General features: G+C 43.2%; 1 long non-coding RNA gene across 1 annotated transcript; it reads right to left on the bottom strand.

Moving 5' to 3' along the window:
* Positions 1–7,523: 7,523 nt before the first annotated feature.
* Positions 7,524–8,673, bottom strand: LOC127177145 (uncharacterized). The gene is made up of 3 exons (XR_007829191.1): positions 8,636–8,673; positions 8,453–8,532; positions 7,524–7,610 (listed from the first exon to the last, which is right to left on the bottom strand). It is a non-coding gene; the product is annotated as an uncharacterized LOC127177145 (long non-coding RNA).
* Between the last annotated feature and the right edge of the window lie 7,272 nt (positions 8,674–15,945).

Genomic DNA, 15,945 nt, shown 5'->3' with positions numbered 1-15,945 from the left:
CAGCCCGGAAAATGGAGCGCAGCTGGAGGAAAACAAAACTAGAGGTTTTTCGTACTGCTTGGCGTGACTGTACCCTATTGTATAGAAAAGCGTTAAAAACTGCAAGATCTGATTACTTTTCGACTCTCAACAAACATAACCCTAGGTATTTATTCAGTACAGTGGCTAAGTTAACAAAAAATAAAGAACCAACAGGCACTGACTGTGCCCCTCAGCATAGCAGTAATGTCTTTATGAACTAGTTTACCTCCAAGATCGATACTATTAGAGACAAAATTGTCACCATGTAGCCGTCAGTTACAGTATCGCATCAGATAGTGCGCTATAGATCTCCTGGGGAACAATTCCACTCATTCTCTACTATAGGAGAGGAAGAATTGTATAAACTTGTTAAATCATCTAAACCAACAACTTGTATGCTAGACCCTATTCCATCTAGGCTACTAAAATACTTGCTTCCAGATCTCATAGATCCTCTTCTGAATATTATTAATTCATCACTGTCATTAGGATATGTCCCCAAAACCTTCAAACTGGCTGCTATTAAGCCTCTCATTAAAAAACCACAACTTGACCCCAACAAATTAATTAATTACAGACCAATCTCGAATCTCCCTTTTCTGTCAAAGATATTAGAAAAGGTTGTATCCTCACAATTATCTTCCTACCTACAGAAAAATGATATCTATTTAGACCGTACCATAGTACTGAGACTGCTCTTATTAGAGTTACAAATGATCTGCTCTTATCATCCGATCGTGGTTGTATCTCTCTGTTAGTGCTACTGGATCTTACTGCTGCGTTCGATACTGTTAACCACAACATTATTTTGAACAGACTTGAAAATTATGTTGGCATTAGTGGTAGTGCATCGGCATGGTTCAAATCGTATTTATCTGACCGCCATCCATTCATGGCAGTACATGAAGAGGTATCATATCGATCGCAAGTGCAGTATGGAGTACGGCAAGGCTCAGTACTAGGGCCGTTACTTTTTAGGCTTTACATGTTGTCCTTGGGAGATATCATCAGGAAATATGGTGTTAGCTTTCACTGTTATGCTGATGATACTCAGCTCTATATTTCTTCACGGCCCGGTGAAACATACCAATTTGAAAAACTAACGGATTGTGTAGTTGAGTTAAAAAACTGGATGACAAGTCATTTCTTACTGCTAAATTCTAAAAAAGCAGAGGTGTTAATTATTGGACCTAAAACCTCTGCGTGTAATAACCTAAAACACTGTCTAATACTGATGGCTGTTCTGTCAGTTCTTTGTCATCAGTTAGGAACCTAGGTGTGCTATTTGATAGCAATCTTTCCTTTAAAAAAAACATCATCTATAGTATTTGCAAAACTGCATTTTTCCATCTCAAAAATATATCTAAATTGCGACCTATGCTCTCAATGTCAAATGCTGAAACATTAATTCATGTGTTTATGACCTCAAGGTTAGATTATTGTAATGCTTTATTGGGTGGTTGTTCTGCACGCTTAATAAACAAACTCCAGCTGGTCCAAAATGCAGCAGCTAGAGTTCTTACTAGAACCAGAAAGTATGACCATATTAGCCCGGTTCTGTCAACACTGCACTGGCTCCCTATTAAATGTTGTATAGATTTAAAAATCTTACTAATTTCTTATAAAGCCCTAAATGGTTTAGCTCCTCAGTACCTGAGTGAGGTGTTATCACATTATAGTCCCTCACGTCTACTGCATTCTCAAAACTCTGGCAGTTTGATAATACCTAGAATATCAAAATCAATGCGGGCGGCAGATCATTTTCTTATCTAGCGCCCAAACTCTGGAACAATCTACCCAACACTGTTAGGGACGCATACACACTCTGTCAGTTTAAATGTAGATTAAAGACCCATCTCTTTAACCTTGCTTACACATAACACATCAACATATTCCTATCATTTAAATCCATTAAAGGATTGTTAGGCTGTATTAATTAGGTCAACCGGAACCGGAAACACTTCCCATAACACCCGATGTACTCAGTGCATCATAAGAAGAATGGCATCTACGCTAATATTAGTCTGTTTCTTTCTTATTCCAAGGTCACCTTAACCACCAGATCCAATCTGTATCCAGATCAGATGGTCACTGCAGTCCCCCGGATCCAGTCCGTACCCAGCCCAGATGGTGGATCAGCACCTAGAGACGACCTCTACAGCCCTGAATGTCAGCGGAGACCACATCGACTAGATGAGCCCCAGAGACGGATCCCCAGTGAAGACCTAGTCACCTAGATGGCAGTCGGCACAAGACCACGGGAACCAGATGAGTCCTCTGCGTCTGGCCAGAGGAGAACTGGCCCCCCGACTGAGCCTGGTTTCTCCCAAGGTTTTTTTCTCCATTTGTCACCGATGGAGTTTTGGTTCCTTGCCGCTGTCGCCGCTGTCGCCTCTGGCTTGCTTAGTTGGGGACACTTTTTCTTCACACGATATTGTATTCTATTTGAACTGAACTGAGCTAGATGATGACATCATTGAATCCACTGATGAACTGCCTTTACCTGAAAATTGAGAGTTTACTGTTGCCCTTTTGTATTATTGATGTATTATTATTTCCTATTTAATACTGTACAGCCGCTTTGTCACAATTCTGTATTGTTAAAGGCGGTATATAAATAAAGGTGACCTTTATTTAAACGGTTCCGATTTTGAAGTCGAAGAAATAAATTAAAAAAATTCAAGTCTCCTCATTCACCCTCTCTGGAACACGCCGTGTCTCCCCAGCTCACCCCATGCCAGAACCCCCCGAATACTTCACCAATGGCTCCGACCACCTGCCCAACCCATGGTACCCCCAAGTTCTCCAAAGCTTCTTCCTATTCCTCAGCCCATAACAGCCAGCTGATCCAAACTCAAGCCTGCCAGCTGCTTGAAAGTCAAACCCACCAGCCGCTGCACTCTCAAGCCTACTGGCCGCCTTACCCTCCAGCCCAGAGAGGGCTCCTGCTACCACATTCAGTCCAGAGAGGGCTCCTGTTCTCAATTCCTGCCCGGAGAGGGCTCCTGTTCCCATGTTTAGCCCAGAGAGGGCTCCTGTTCTCAATTCCTGCCCGGAGAGGGCTCCTGTTCCCATGTTTAGCCCAGAGAGGGCTCCTGTTCCTAAGTCCTGCCCGGAGAGGGCTCCTCTTCCGAAATCAAGCCCAGAGAAAGACTATGTTCCCAAGTTATGCCCAGAGAGGGCTCCCGATAGAGACTCTGTTCCGAGATCGAGATAGAGACTCTGTTCCCACTTCCAGCCCAGAGAGGACTCCCGTTCCAAAGTCCTGCCCGGAGAAGGCTCCTGATCCCAAAGCCAGACCAGTGAAGGCTCCTATTCCCAAGTCCAGCCCAGAGAGGGCTCCTGCTCCTATGTCCTACTTAGATAGGGTTCCTGTCCCCATGTCCAGCCTGGAAAGGGCTCCTGTTCCCAAGTCAAGCCCAGAGAGAGACTCTGTTCCCAGGTCAGGCCCAGAGAGTGCTCCTGTTCCTACATCCAGCCGAGAGAGGGCTCCTGTTCCCAAATCCGGCCCAGAGAGGGCTTCTGTTCCCAAATCCAGCCCAGAGAGGGCTCCAGTTCCCAAGTCCAAGCCAAAGAGAGGGCTCCTGTCCTACATCCAGCCCAGAGAGGGCTTCTGTTCTCAAGTCCAGCCCAGAGAGGGCCACTGCTTTTACGTCCGGCCCAGGGAGGGCCACAGTTCCCAAGTCAAGCCCAGGGAGTGCTAGTGTTCCCACGTCTGGCCCAGGGAGGGCCTCAGTTCCTGAATCAAGCCCAGAGAAGGCTACTGTTCCCACTTCTGGTCCACGGAGGGCCTCAGAGCCCCAGCCAAGCCCAGGGAGAGCTGCTGTTCCCACATCTGGCTCAGGGAGGGTCTCAGATCCCAAGTCCAGTTTATACAAAGTGGACAATTTACCTGACTTCCTGAACTCCAGTGATTATTCTCCAGCGTGTCTTCCTTTCCTTCGTGTCTCCAGTGATCTCTGTCTACAAACCTCTGGAAAAGGATTACCTTCCTACTTCAGCCTGATTTCTAGTTTGCTAAGTGCTGTAAACAGTCCATTAACTCCATCATTCTGTCTACATTCTGTAACATTTACATTTCAGATTAATCTCTTTTACAGAGATTCTGCTTCGTCTGTCAGTGGTTATTCAATAATTCTATTAATTGCCCAAAAAAATAATAATATCATAGTGTAATAATAATAATAGGCACATTTTCCCTAAAATTACTTTTGCTTTGTCTTATTAGACACTGACTCTGCTGCTATTATTGGGATTTCATGTTTCAGTGACTTGGAGACTTACCTTCTGTGTAAAAGTCATCATGTTCTGATTTTCAGGAAAAAATAGAAAACATCTTAGACAAGATGGATCAGCTCATGGGGGAAGTATGTTTTTTACTGTTTTTCATAAACCACTGAAAGTGCTCATCTGTTTTGTTTGCTTTATTTGGATTTTCATTACTTTTTGTATTGTTTGAGAAATTATGTTATTAAAACAGTACCACAATGAGCATTGTGCTGCTTCTGATGAGACCAGACTTTGATATTGAACACCAGCCACAAGTGTTCATTTATCAGCTTAAGATGCTGTTCTGCTGGAAGGGGTTTAGTTGAACGTTAAGACATAGTCCAAGACAAAGACATGACAAATGAAGCATGAATTGTTGCATTCTGACATTACTCTGTGAGCAATTTGGATGTTTGTTCCATTCTAACAGTTTGCAAAACACTCTTGTGTTCTTTTTTTTTTTTTTCTCACTAAGCTATCCTTAATTGCATCCCTGCACCATGCCATGAATGACAGAACTGAATCATTTATCTATCAGATAATGTGGATTAGATTATAAATACATGGTAGCTAATAGTGTGCCATTGCAGAGTCTGAGGCTGATAGGCTTTATTTTGCACTTTTTCTACGTTATCATGTTTTCTTTTTATTGTGCTGGCAAACGCAATTCATTCTGACGCGGTGTTGATGGAATTATCATCCCCCTCATGACTCCATCAGCATTTTCTTCATTTCCCTTCACTGAAAAAACAAAAGTTCCAGACAGGACACATAAAAAATGTCCATCAGAGAGTAAAGAGATGTATATGTCAAAGTATATGTCAAATAGATAAAATATCCATTATTTTATTTTAACGTTATGATACATGCTGATGAAATTGAATGACTGGCTCATATCATAAATACCCAAGATTAGCTACACATGAATCAGTGCAACATTTTTTAAGTTGATTAATTGCGTTTGATGGAGCCTGGAGCTCCATGATAAAACAGGATTTCAGGTGTTTTATGTAGGGTCTTATTACAAACCACCATTGTATATTCCATGCCAGATTATCAGATCATCAAGCATCTCTGAGTCACTTGGCAGATGTTATTTTCATATTCTGCAATATACCGCACAACAGCTAGAACACAATGAACCTTATTGGATTTGCCTTTAGCTTCAAACCATCTATGACAGGTCATAATTCAACTGATGTTCAAAAAGAGCTGCTCAGACATGGAAACTGAAGAATTAATATCTGTCCTGACCCCTCTTCCACCTATTTCACATAATAACTAACATGAATCAGTAAGTAGAGTTATAGATTTCATAAACAGAGATCTCGTGTGACGGGAACAGCCTGCATTAGCTTCTTATCAGTATGCAGGTTTTGCCCGTTGACAGCTCATGTCGGCCCAGTAAGCCTCTCCACATCCCTGACATAAACAGAGCACTGTCAGCATTTGCTCTGTAAAACATAATTGATTTGGAGAGAGGCAAAGAGTGCATGCTGACATCTTGACCTCAGCTTTGATGTGAAGCACGCATTCTATACCTGGGCTCAATGTCCAGACACTTGTACCAGCCACGTGGCCAGACTTCTGCTGCTGATAACCCTGGCTTTTGTGTAGTTGACATAATTCTCTTGGCCGGACACTACACAGTCAATGCCTTCTCTCTTACTCATACTGTTATCATGCAAGTGCAGCGGCTGTTTTCTGTCTGGCCAAGTCAGACTTTTGTCTATTCCTGTTTTGCCAAAAGACCTGGGGTGGAAGCATTTGTCTGAAGCACAGGGAGAGAAAGAAACAGGGCAGGAGAAGGGGAAAAAAAAGGTCAATTATTAAAGAGCACTGACCACTAAAACACTACAATCTCACCGGGATAACTTATAAATAAAAGCCAAAGTATATGTATTTTACTTCTTCATTAGCCCATCTGTAATATGCAGAGTTAAACTTATTCACTTTTGTGTACCTGTCAAGTCACCTTTATTTCTAAAGCACTACACTGGCACTCAAAAGTTTGGGATCAGTAAGATTTTGAATGGTTTGTAAAGATGTTTCTTATGCTCATCACGGCTGCATTTATTTGATCAAAAATACAGAAAAAAACTGTAATATTGCAAAATATTATTACAATATAAAGTAGTGTTTTTTATTTTAGTATACTTTAAAATATAATTTATTCCTGTGATTCAAAGCAGAACTTTCATCAGCTGTTACTCCAGTCTTAAAGGGGTCCTATTATGCTTTTTCACTTCGAATTTTAGTTAGTGTGTGGTGTGTATGTATGTGTATGTCACATACATACACATGCGGTCCATCAGAATATCATTAAAATAAATCCCACCTAAGCAAATTCCAATTCCTAACTTTAGCTATGCAACACGGAGAGACACTTCTGGGATGCTTCAACTAGCGGCGGCGTGGCAGGTATAAACACTAGCACTGACTACACAGCAAAATTGAAAGTGTTGAATTCACACTCTCAGAGTTAAAATTAATTTTTTTTTTTCAGTGTTTATATAGGTCCACACTAGAGCGAGTTAAACTAACACTTTAAATAGTGTTACTTTTTAACACTTGCATAGAGTTAAAACAACACTGTAAGTGTTAATTAATAACACTATTATTGTGTTTTTCCCCTCATTTACACCGTTAGTGTTGAAATTACACTAGGAGTGTCAATAGCTTTAACACCAAGGGAGTTATTTCCACACTAATATAGTGTTCAAACAAATCCTGATTCATCATTACATGTAATCTGCATTCAGTTTAACTAAAAATACATAATGTGTGCATTCAATAACAGCAAACACGTTGTATCAGTTTGATCCTTTATTTTCAAAAATGATATGTCTTAGAAAAAACACTTATAAGAAAGATAAAACAAAAAATCACCATCATAACACCCATGAAAACTCTACAGATGAAAAGACATGTAGGACTTCAAAATGCTGGCTGTTAGATGCACTCTCAACTCTCAACTAAATACATGATGCACTGAAAAATGTTTTGTCAAAAGATTGTCAATGCTTTGGATGCAATTCCTTTACTCTTGGTAACTCACTGGTATGACCAACATCAATGTTGTAGAGTGTAGCAGGAAGATAAAGACATTGACAAGGACCTACTGATACAACAGTTTGAGCACAAAGTGGACTTAGAGTTCGATAGCACTCAAGGAGCTGGTTCCGTCAGAAGGGATGAGGTTCTTGTACGACCACATAGAATAAGGTGATCGTGTCCTTGATCCTCCTCAATACCAGTAGGTACGGCTGATGGTCCTCCCTCTGACTGAGATGGCCTATAATACTGGTGCAGGTCCAGGACTGTAAACGGCAGAAACAAAAATTAGATTAAACAAAGAAAAGAGAGGGGAAAAAATATATTTACTATGTGCATTGATGAACGCATAAAATGCGGCACTAGTAATTTTTGATGAAATGTGCTTTAAAATTCTGATATTTACTGACCCTCATGTTGTTCCACACTCAAAGGTCTTTTGTTCATCTTTGAAACACAAGTGAATATACTTTCATGAAAACTGAGAATTTTTTGTCCATGCATCGAGTCTACACAGCTACCACCTTGATGCTTAAAAAGTTCTTAAAGAGATTGCAAAACTAATTTATATGAATTGAGCAGATTAGTCCAAATTTTTTGATGAAACAGTCACCTCATATAATGAACAGATTGAAATTAGGCTTTTATTCACAAACAGCAATCAGCAAACACGGTTCCTGTGAAAGCACAAACGATACTGCATAATACGAGATTGAATTTCACTGGTTCTCATGCTTGAGCTTCCATTTACCATATCTGATGTTTCAGTTGATAAATGTTTATATATGAATAAAAAGCCTAAATTCAATCTGTTTATCATAGAAAGTGATCAAGTCTCTTCAGAAAATATAGAATAAACCACTCAATTCACATGGATTAGTTTTACAATCTCTTTATGAACTTTCTGAAGCATCATAATGGTATTTGCCAATGAAGAGACAGAAATCTCTCAGATTTCATAAAAATAATTACATTTGTGTTTTGAAGATGAACAAAAGCCTTAAGTGTTAGGAATGACATGAGGGTGAGTACATGACTACTTTGATTTCAGTAAATTAACCTTTTCATCAAAACAAAAAACAAACTTTGCAACAGTATTGAGCTTTACCTTATGGAAGTGCACAAGTCTGTCTCATTCTAATTTTCTTCATCATCACTGGACTGTTTTTCCAGGGCATCTTGGACAATCTGATTAAACATGACAACAATACAGGTTACAACTTAAGACTAGTAAAATGATGGAAGGGAATTATTACACGGACAAATCAAATGTTGACAAAAACATACATACCCATTTGCCTTAGCTTCTATGCTAAAGCTTTTGCTGGCCAACGCTTATTGATTTAGCCTCTTTATAGTCAGCTGAAGAGAACAAAAGAATGAGCACTTGTGCAGAGCGTTGAGAATCTTGTGGGTGACTAAGAGAGAAAAGCAAAACAATTTCATGTTTCATGTATGTCAAGGCTTAATTCATACAGACCTACAGATAAATCTTTTACACTATCATATTATGAATGCCTTAAAGGAATGTGTGAAGTGTTTATACATTTAAGTATTAATATATTTACCATCAGGTATGCCAGCATAAACAATATAATAATAATAATAATAATAATAATACATTTTATTTATAAAGCACTTCACATTTTAAAGAAAATCTCAAAGTGCTACAGAAAATGCAATGAACAGCAAAACATCAAATTAAACACGACAATTAAACATTAAAAACTTTTTTAAAAAGAAATGTTTTTAAACCCCTTTTAAAGACATCAGTTGTTTGAGGAGCCCTCAAATACTCAGGGAGGGCATTCCACAGACGAGGGGCAGCAGCACAAAAGGCTCGATCCCCAATAGTACGAGTCTTAGTCATTCGGAGAAGGAGACGATAAGTGTTTGTGGAGCGAAGGGAACGTGCTGAAATCTGCAGATTGAGAAGTTCTTTAAGATAAATTGGGGCATTGCCATGAATGCACTGATGTGTAAGTAAGGAAACTTTGTATTCAATCCGGGCAGAAATGGGGAGCCAATGCAATGATTGAAGTATTCAGTGATATGTTAGAAACTCCAAACAGGTGTCAGGATCCTAGCAGCACTATTCTGAATATGCTGGAGTTTCGCGATGCTCTTGCTAGGGATCCCGATGAGAAGAGCGTTACAATAGTCCAGCCTTGAGGAGACAAAGGCGTGCACAAGAAACAATTTCTTCTGGACAACTTAAATGTAGATGCCTTCAATTTGTGTCCTATTCTACATTATTATCTGGGTCTTTTAACTGAAAAGTAATTTTAATAAATACAGACATCATTTATTTATTTTTTTCATATTAAGCAAAATCTTAATGATTTAGAAGAAAAATCAAAAAGCTTTGAAACCTGGAAACAAGCCCTGTGGACGTTTTAGTATCAGCTTAAACATGGTTGCTATATGTCTGGTTTTAATTAGTCAGTTTCTAAGCAGTAGTACTTACCTTCATTGAGAAAAACTTGGGATGCACGATCGTTAAGCAGTTCCACAAATTTCTTCACTCATTGATACTGAACTTTCACCAGCATGACGACAGCTGTTGGGCAGGAAAAACGCAAATAGTCGTTAATATTAAATAATGTCTAGCAAGCAGCTAACTTACAATCAGAAGATCCATTTGTCATCCCTCAAACGATATATAATTTAATGTACAAAAGCGTTTGAATATGAATCGCGCACGTCACATCAGGCACAATGATTATTTTCATACGCGGCCAAAAATATAGCCTAACTGTTTGCTGCTCGCTCAAGTTAACAGAACAAGAACAGAACATTAAATGAATATCAGAACTTATCGTGTAATTTTTTTACCCCAAAGTCTAAAATAGTGTAGAATGTGCAAACTAATCAGCAGTAACTCCTCTTAACTTACCACAGTTTGCTAGCTGGTCTCTGGCTCGTGACGGTGGTCTGCCGTGCCGTCTAAACACAAATAATGTTAGCTCTCTGATGTTATAGAATTTGCAATATTATACTAAATGTTGAAAATTGTAAACTTAGTATAAAACTTTATAGAATTAAATGGTTAAAAGTATATTATATGTGTGTTTGATCATCTCCGCTCCTTGCGGTCATCCTCCATTAATCAAAACGGAAATAATGTTCGAGGACCAGAAATAGGATCAACTCATCACTAGAATCAATTATATTAACTCGTTGTAATAACACTGACTCTGAACACAAACTTACACTGCAAGTGTTCATGTCGTTCATATCATATCAACACCAGAATCAACGCTTTTCAACACTGGAAAATTAACACCATAAAAACAACTCTATACAACAACTCTATACAATTTTGCTGTGTAGAGTGGCCACGCCCAGCTCCAGTGGCCGTGTCGGAGCCGCGCCGTAGACGTGTGTGGTACAGGGGGTCGAAACACATGTGGAGGTGCAGCTGTTGTAAACACAAGCACTAGATCATCATGATCATCTCCGGTGGGCGTGTCGGAGCCACGCCATAGACGTGTGCGGTAAGAGATTTATTCATCATACAGTGTCGATAGCTTCACTTACAATGCAATATTTTTTAAAATGCATAAACTTGCGCTAGACTAGGCTAGGCTAATCAGTCACCATTATTTATATACCGCTTTTAACAATACACAATTGTGACAAAGCGGCTGTACAGTATTAAATAGGAAATAGTGCATCAATAATGCAAAAGGGCAACAGTAAACACTCAATTTTCAGGTAAAGGCAGTTCATCATTGGATTCAGTGATGTCATCATCTAGCTCAGTTCAGTTCAAATAGTATACAATATAATTTGAAGAAAAAGTGTCCCCAATTAAGCAAACCAGAGGCTACAGCGGCAAGGAACCAAAACTCCATCGGTGACAGAATGGCCGTCTAGGTGACGAAGTCTTCACTGGGGATCCGTCTCTGGGGCTCATCTAGTCGATGTGGTCTCCGCTGACGTTCAGGGCTGTAGAGGTCATCTCTAGGTGCTGATCCACCGTCTGGGCTGGGTACGGACTGGATCCGGGGGACTGCAATGACCATCTGATCTGGATACGGGCTGGATCTGGTGGTTAAGGTGACCTCGGAACAAGAAAGAAACAGAAACAGACTAATATTAGCGTAGATGCCATTACGATGCACTGAGTACATGTTGATGTGTTATGTGTAAGCCAGGTTAAAGAGATGGGTCTTTAATCTACATTTAAACTGACAGAGTGTGTCTGCTTCCCGAACAGTGTTGGGTAGATTGTTCCAGAGTTTGGGCGCTAGATAAGAAAATGATCTGCCGCCCGCTGTTGATTTTGATATTCTAGGTATTATTAAATTGCCAGAGTTTTGAGAACGCAGTAGACGTGAGGGACTATAATGTAATAAGAGCTCGCTCAGGTACTGAGGAGCTAAACCATTTAAGGCTTTATAAGAAATTAGCAAGATTTTAAAATCTATACGATGTTTAATAGGGAGCCAGTGCAGTGTTGACAGAACTGGGCTAATATGGTCATACTTTCTGGTTCTAATAAGAACTCTAGCTGCTGCATTTTGGACCAGCTGGAGTTTGTTTATTAAGCGTGCAGAACAACCACCCAGTAAAGCATTACAATAATCTAACCTTGAGATCATAAACACATGAATTAACGTTTCAGCATTTGACATTGAGAGCATAGGTCATAATTTAGATATATTTTTGAGATGGAAAAAAGCAGTTTTGCAAATGCTAGAGATGTGGTTTTCGAAGGAAAGATTGCTATCAAATAGCACACCTAGGTTCCTGTAACGGTACTCTTTTGAAGCGTGTAAGATCCAGATGCGAGCTTTATTATAACACAGCGTAGTCAAGACAGGCAGGGTCGATCTCCAAACAAACAGTAACACGTAGGCAAGACAAAAGCAAGATCCAAAATAAACAAGCTGATGGTCAAAGTCCAAGTGAGCAGTCCAAAAGTAACAAATAAACAAGTCTATGAAACTAGGCAAAAACAATGGCAATGAAACAGAACAAAACAATGGCAAAAACAAGGCAAAACTATGACAAGAAACAAAACCGTGAAAATAGCAAAACAAGGCAATGAAATAGGAAGAACGCTTGGTAGAGTCCGCACAGGCAAAACAATACTTCGCAGGGTCTGTTTGGTTTAGGCCTCCTTATATGGCCACCAAACAGGAAGTAACCAATGAAGCAGCAGAGGGAGCAGTAACAGTCAGTCCATGGGTGAGGGCTCCCTCTGCTGGCGTGGCGTTACAGAATCCCCCAGAGGCAAAACAGGGGGTGGGACGGAGGGCCAGGTCCATGCAGAGGAGGTGGGCCTGGATCATGGAGCAGGGACAGACAGTGAAGCACTGGAGGACCTGGGCCATGGAACAGTGGCAGACAGTGAAGCACTGGAGGACCTGGGCCATGGAGCAGTGGCAGACAGTGAAGCACTAGAGGACCTGGACCGAGGATCAGTGGCAGACACTGGAACCCTGGAGGACCTGGACCGTGGAGCTGTGGCAGACAGTGGAACCTTGAAGGACCTGGACCGTGGAGCTGTGGCAGACAGTGGAACCTTGAAGGACCTGGACCGTGAAGCTGTGGCAGACAGTGGAACCTTGGAGGACTTGGACCGTGGAGCTGTGGCAGACAGTGGAACCCTGGAGGACCTGGGCCATGGTACAGTGGTAGACAGTGAAACCTCAGAGGACCTGGGCTGTGGAGCAATGGCAGACAGTGGGACACTGGAGGGCCTGGGCCGTGGAGCAGTAGCAGACAGTGGAACCTTGGAGAACCTGGGCCGTGGAGCAATGGCAGACAGTGGAACACTGGAGGGCCTGGGGCGTGGAGCAATGGCAGATAGTGTACCACTGGAGCAGAAGTCCACCATGCTTGATTCGGAGGAGCCTGGAGCCATGGTGGAGCAGGGAGAGCCGACAGCCATGGCGGGGCAGGCAGAGCAGGAAGCCATGGCGGGGCAGGCAGAGCAGGCAAAGCAGGGAGCCATGGCGAGGCAGGCAGAGCAGGCAGAACAGGGAACCATGGCGAGGCAGGCAGAGCAGGCATAACAGGGAGCCATAGCGGGACAGACAGAGCAAGCAGAGCAGACAGGAGCAGAGATATCCACAATGGAACTAATGACATCCAGAGCAGTGCACAGGGCTCATGATTGACCTCCTTGGCCATGACATGATGGGCGGAGAGTTCATGATAGACCTTCTTGGCTGTGACATGATGAGCAGAGAGTTCATGATAGGCCTTCTTGGCTGTGACATGATGGGCAGAGAGTTCGTAGGAGGACGCCGCTCCCTTAGGGGGTTCTGCAGCCGGAGCCGCCATCTCCGGAGGCATTGGCACAGACTCATAGTCAGACATGGTAGTGAGTTCAGGGAAGGACGCCGCCTCCGTGGGAGGTTCTACAGCTTTCGCTGACACCTCTGTAGGCAGTGGCGCAAATTCATGGTCAGACGTGGCAGTGAGTTTATTAATGGATGCCACCTCCTTTGGAGGTTCTACAGAACATGCTGACACCTCAGGAGGTATTGGCGCAAACTCGTGGACAGACAAGGTCTCTGGAGCAGACTCATGGTCAGACGAGGCCTCTGGAGCAGACTTGTGGTCAGACGAGGCCTCTGGAGTACAGCGTGTAGCCCACATGCTTAAAATGGCGATAGCCATTACAGGCAGCACAGTAGATAGTGGAATACCTGCTGGTCTTGAGGGTGTGGACACTGTGGACACGTGGCTTGGAAGCCTGGGCTCTGTGTGGCTTGGGAACGTGGGCTCTGCGTGGCTTGGCAGCTGAGATGAGACTTGGTGAGGCTTTGAAAAGGCGGCTAAGACCTGACGAGGCTCTGGGATGTCAGCTGATACGGACAAGGCTCTGGGGGGTCAGCTGAGATGTGAAGAGGCTCTAGGAGATCAGCTGAGATGTGACGAGGCTCTTGGAGATCAGCTGAGACATGACGAGGCTCTAGGAGATCAGCTGAGACGTGACGAGGCTCTTGGAGGTCAGCTGAGATGTGACGAGGCTCTAGGAGATCAGCTGAGACGTGACGAGGCTCTTGGAGGTCAGCTGAGATGTGACGAGGCTTTAGAGGATCAGCTGAGATGTGACGTGGCTTTGGAAGGTCAGACAGGACCTGGTGAGGTTCTGGCAGGATGGCCGTGGCTTGGCGAGGCTCCATACTAGCAGCCATGTCGTGAAGAGGCTCCGTTAGAAGCACAGCTGAGTCTTGACTTGACTCAGGGAGGTCTGCCGTGACTTGACTTGACTCAGGGAGGTCTGCCGTGACTTGACTTGACTCAGGGAGGCCTGCCGTGGCTTGACTTGACTCAGAGAGGCCTGCCGTGGCTTGACTTGATTCATGAAGGTCAGCTGTGGCTTGACATGACTCATGAAGGTCTGCTGTAACATGGCTTGGCTCATGAAGATCAACTGTGACTTGGCTTGGCTCGGGGACAACAGCAGCAACTTGACTTGGCTCATGAAGATCTGCTGTAACTTGGCTTGACTCATAGAGATCAGCTGTGGTTTGGCTTAACATAGACAACCCAGCTGTAACTTGACTTGACTCAGGAACTACAGCTGTAACATGACTTGACTCAGGAACAACAGCTGTAACATGGTTTGACTCAGGAACTACAGCTGTAACTTGGCTTGGTTCAGGAACAACAGCTGTGACTTGGCTTGACTCATGGGGAACAGCTGTGACTTGGCTTGATTCATGGGGAACAGCTGTGACTTGGCTTGACTCATGGGGAACAACAGCTGTGACTTGGCTTGACTCATGGAGAACAGCTGTATCTTGGCTTGACTCATGGAGAACAGCTGTGACTTGACTTGATTCCGAAGTAACAGCTGTAACTTGACGTGGCTCAGGAATCACAGCTGTCACTTGACTTGGCACTGAAAGTGCAGCCCTGGCTTGACTTGACACTGAAGGATCAGCCATCACTTGATTTGCTTTGGGTGCAGCAGACATGGCGAGATGAGATTTGGATGAGATGATTTTGGACTGATGAGGCTCAGGAGTGGCAGCCATCTTGTGAACAGGCTTGGGGGTGGCGGCCATCTTGTGAACAGGCTTGGGGGTGGCGGCCATCTTGTGGACTGGCTCTGGGATGGCGGCCATCTTGTGGACTGGCTCTGGGATGGTGGTCATCTCGTGGACTGCCTTGGGGATGGCAGCCATGACAGGTGCAGACTCTGGAAGGGCGGCAATGACAGGTGCAGGCCCTGGAGCGGCAGGCGTGGCGTGAGCAGGCCCTGGAGCGGTAGGCGTGGCGTGAGCAGGCTGTGGTTTGGTAGGTATAGTGTGAACTGGCTCTGGCTTGGTAGGCTTGGCAGGCTTGGCATGAGAGGGCTCTGGTGTAGCAGACATGACATGAGCAGGTTTTGGTTTAGCAGGCATGACATGAGTAGACTGTGGCTTGGCAGGCATGGTGTGAGCAGGTTGTGGTATGGGGGTTACTGCAGGATTGCGGGGTCCCTCGTCCACAATCCCAACAGTAAAAGGTGATCCACTTAACAGCAGAGCATAATCAATATATTGTTCCAGAGACCAGTTTATTTCCCCTCCAGGTAGGTAGGAATGAACTGGATCGTTTAATCCGTGGCGGAAAATGTCTTTAAGCGCCACG

This window comes from Labeo rohita, chromosome 15 (genome assembly GCF_022985175.1).
Source record: "Labeo rohita strain BAU-BD-2019 chromosome 15, IGBB_LRoh.1.0, whole genome shotgun sequence".
NCBI classification, from domain to species: Eukaryota; Metazoa; Chordata; class Actinopteri; order Cypriniformes; family Cyprinidae; genus Labeo; species Labeo rohita.
This window is presented reverse-complemented; position numbering and strand designations above follow the sequence as displayed.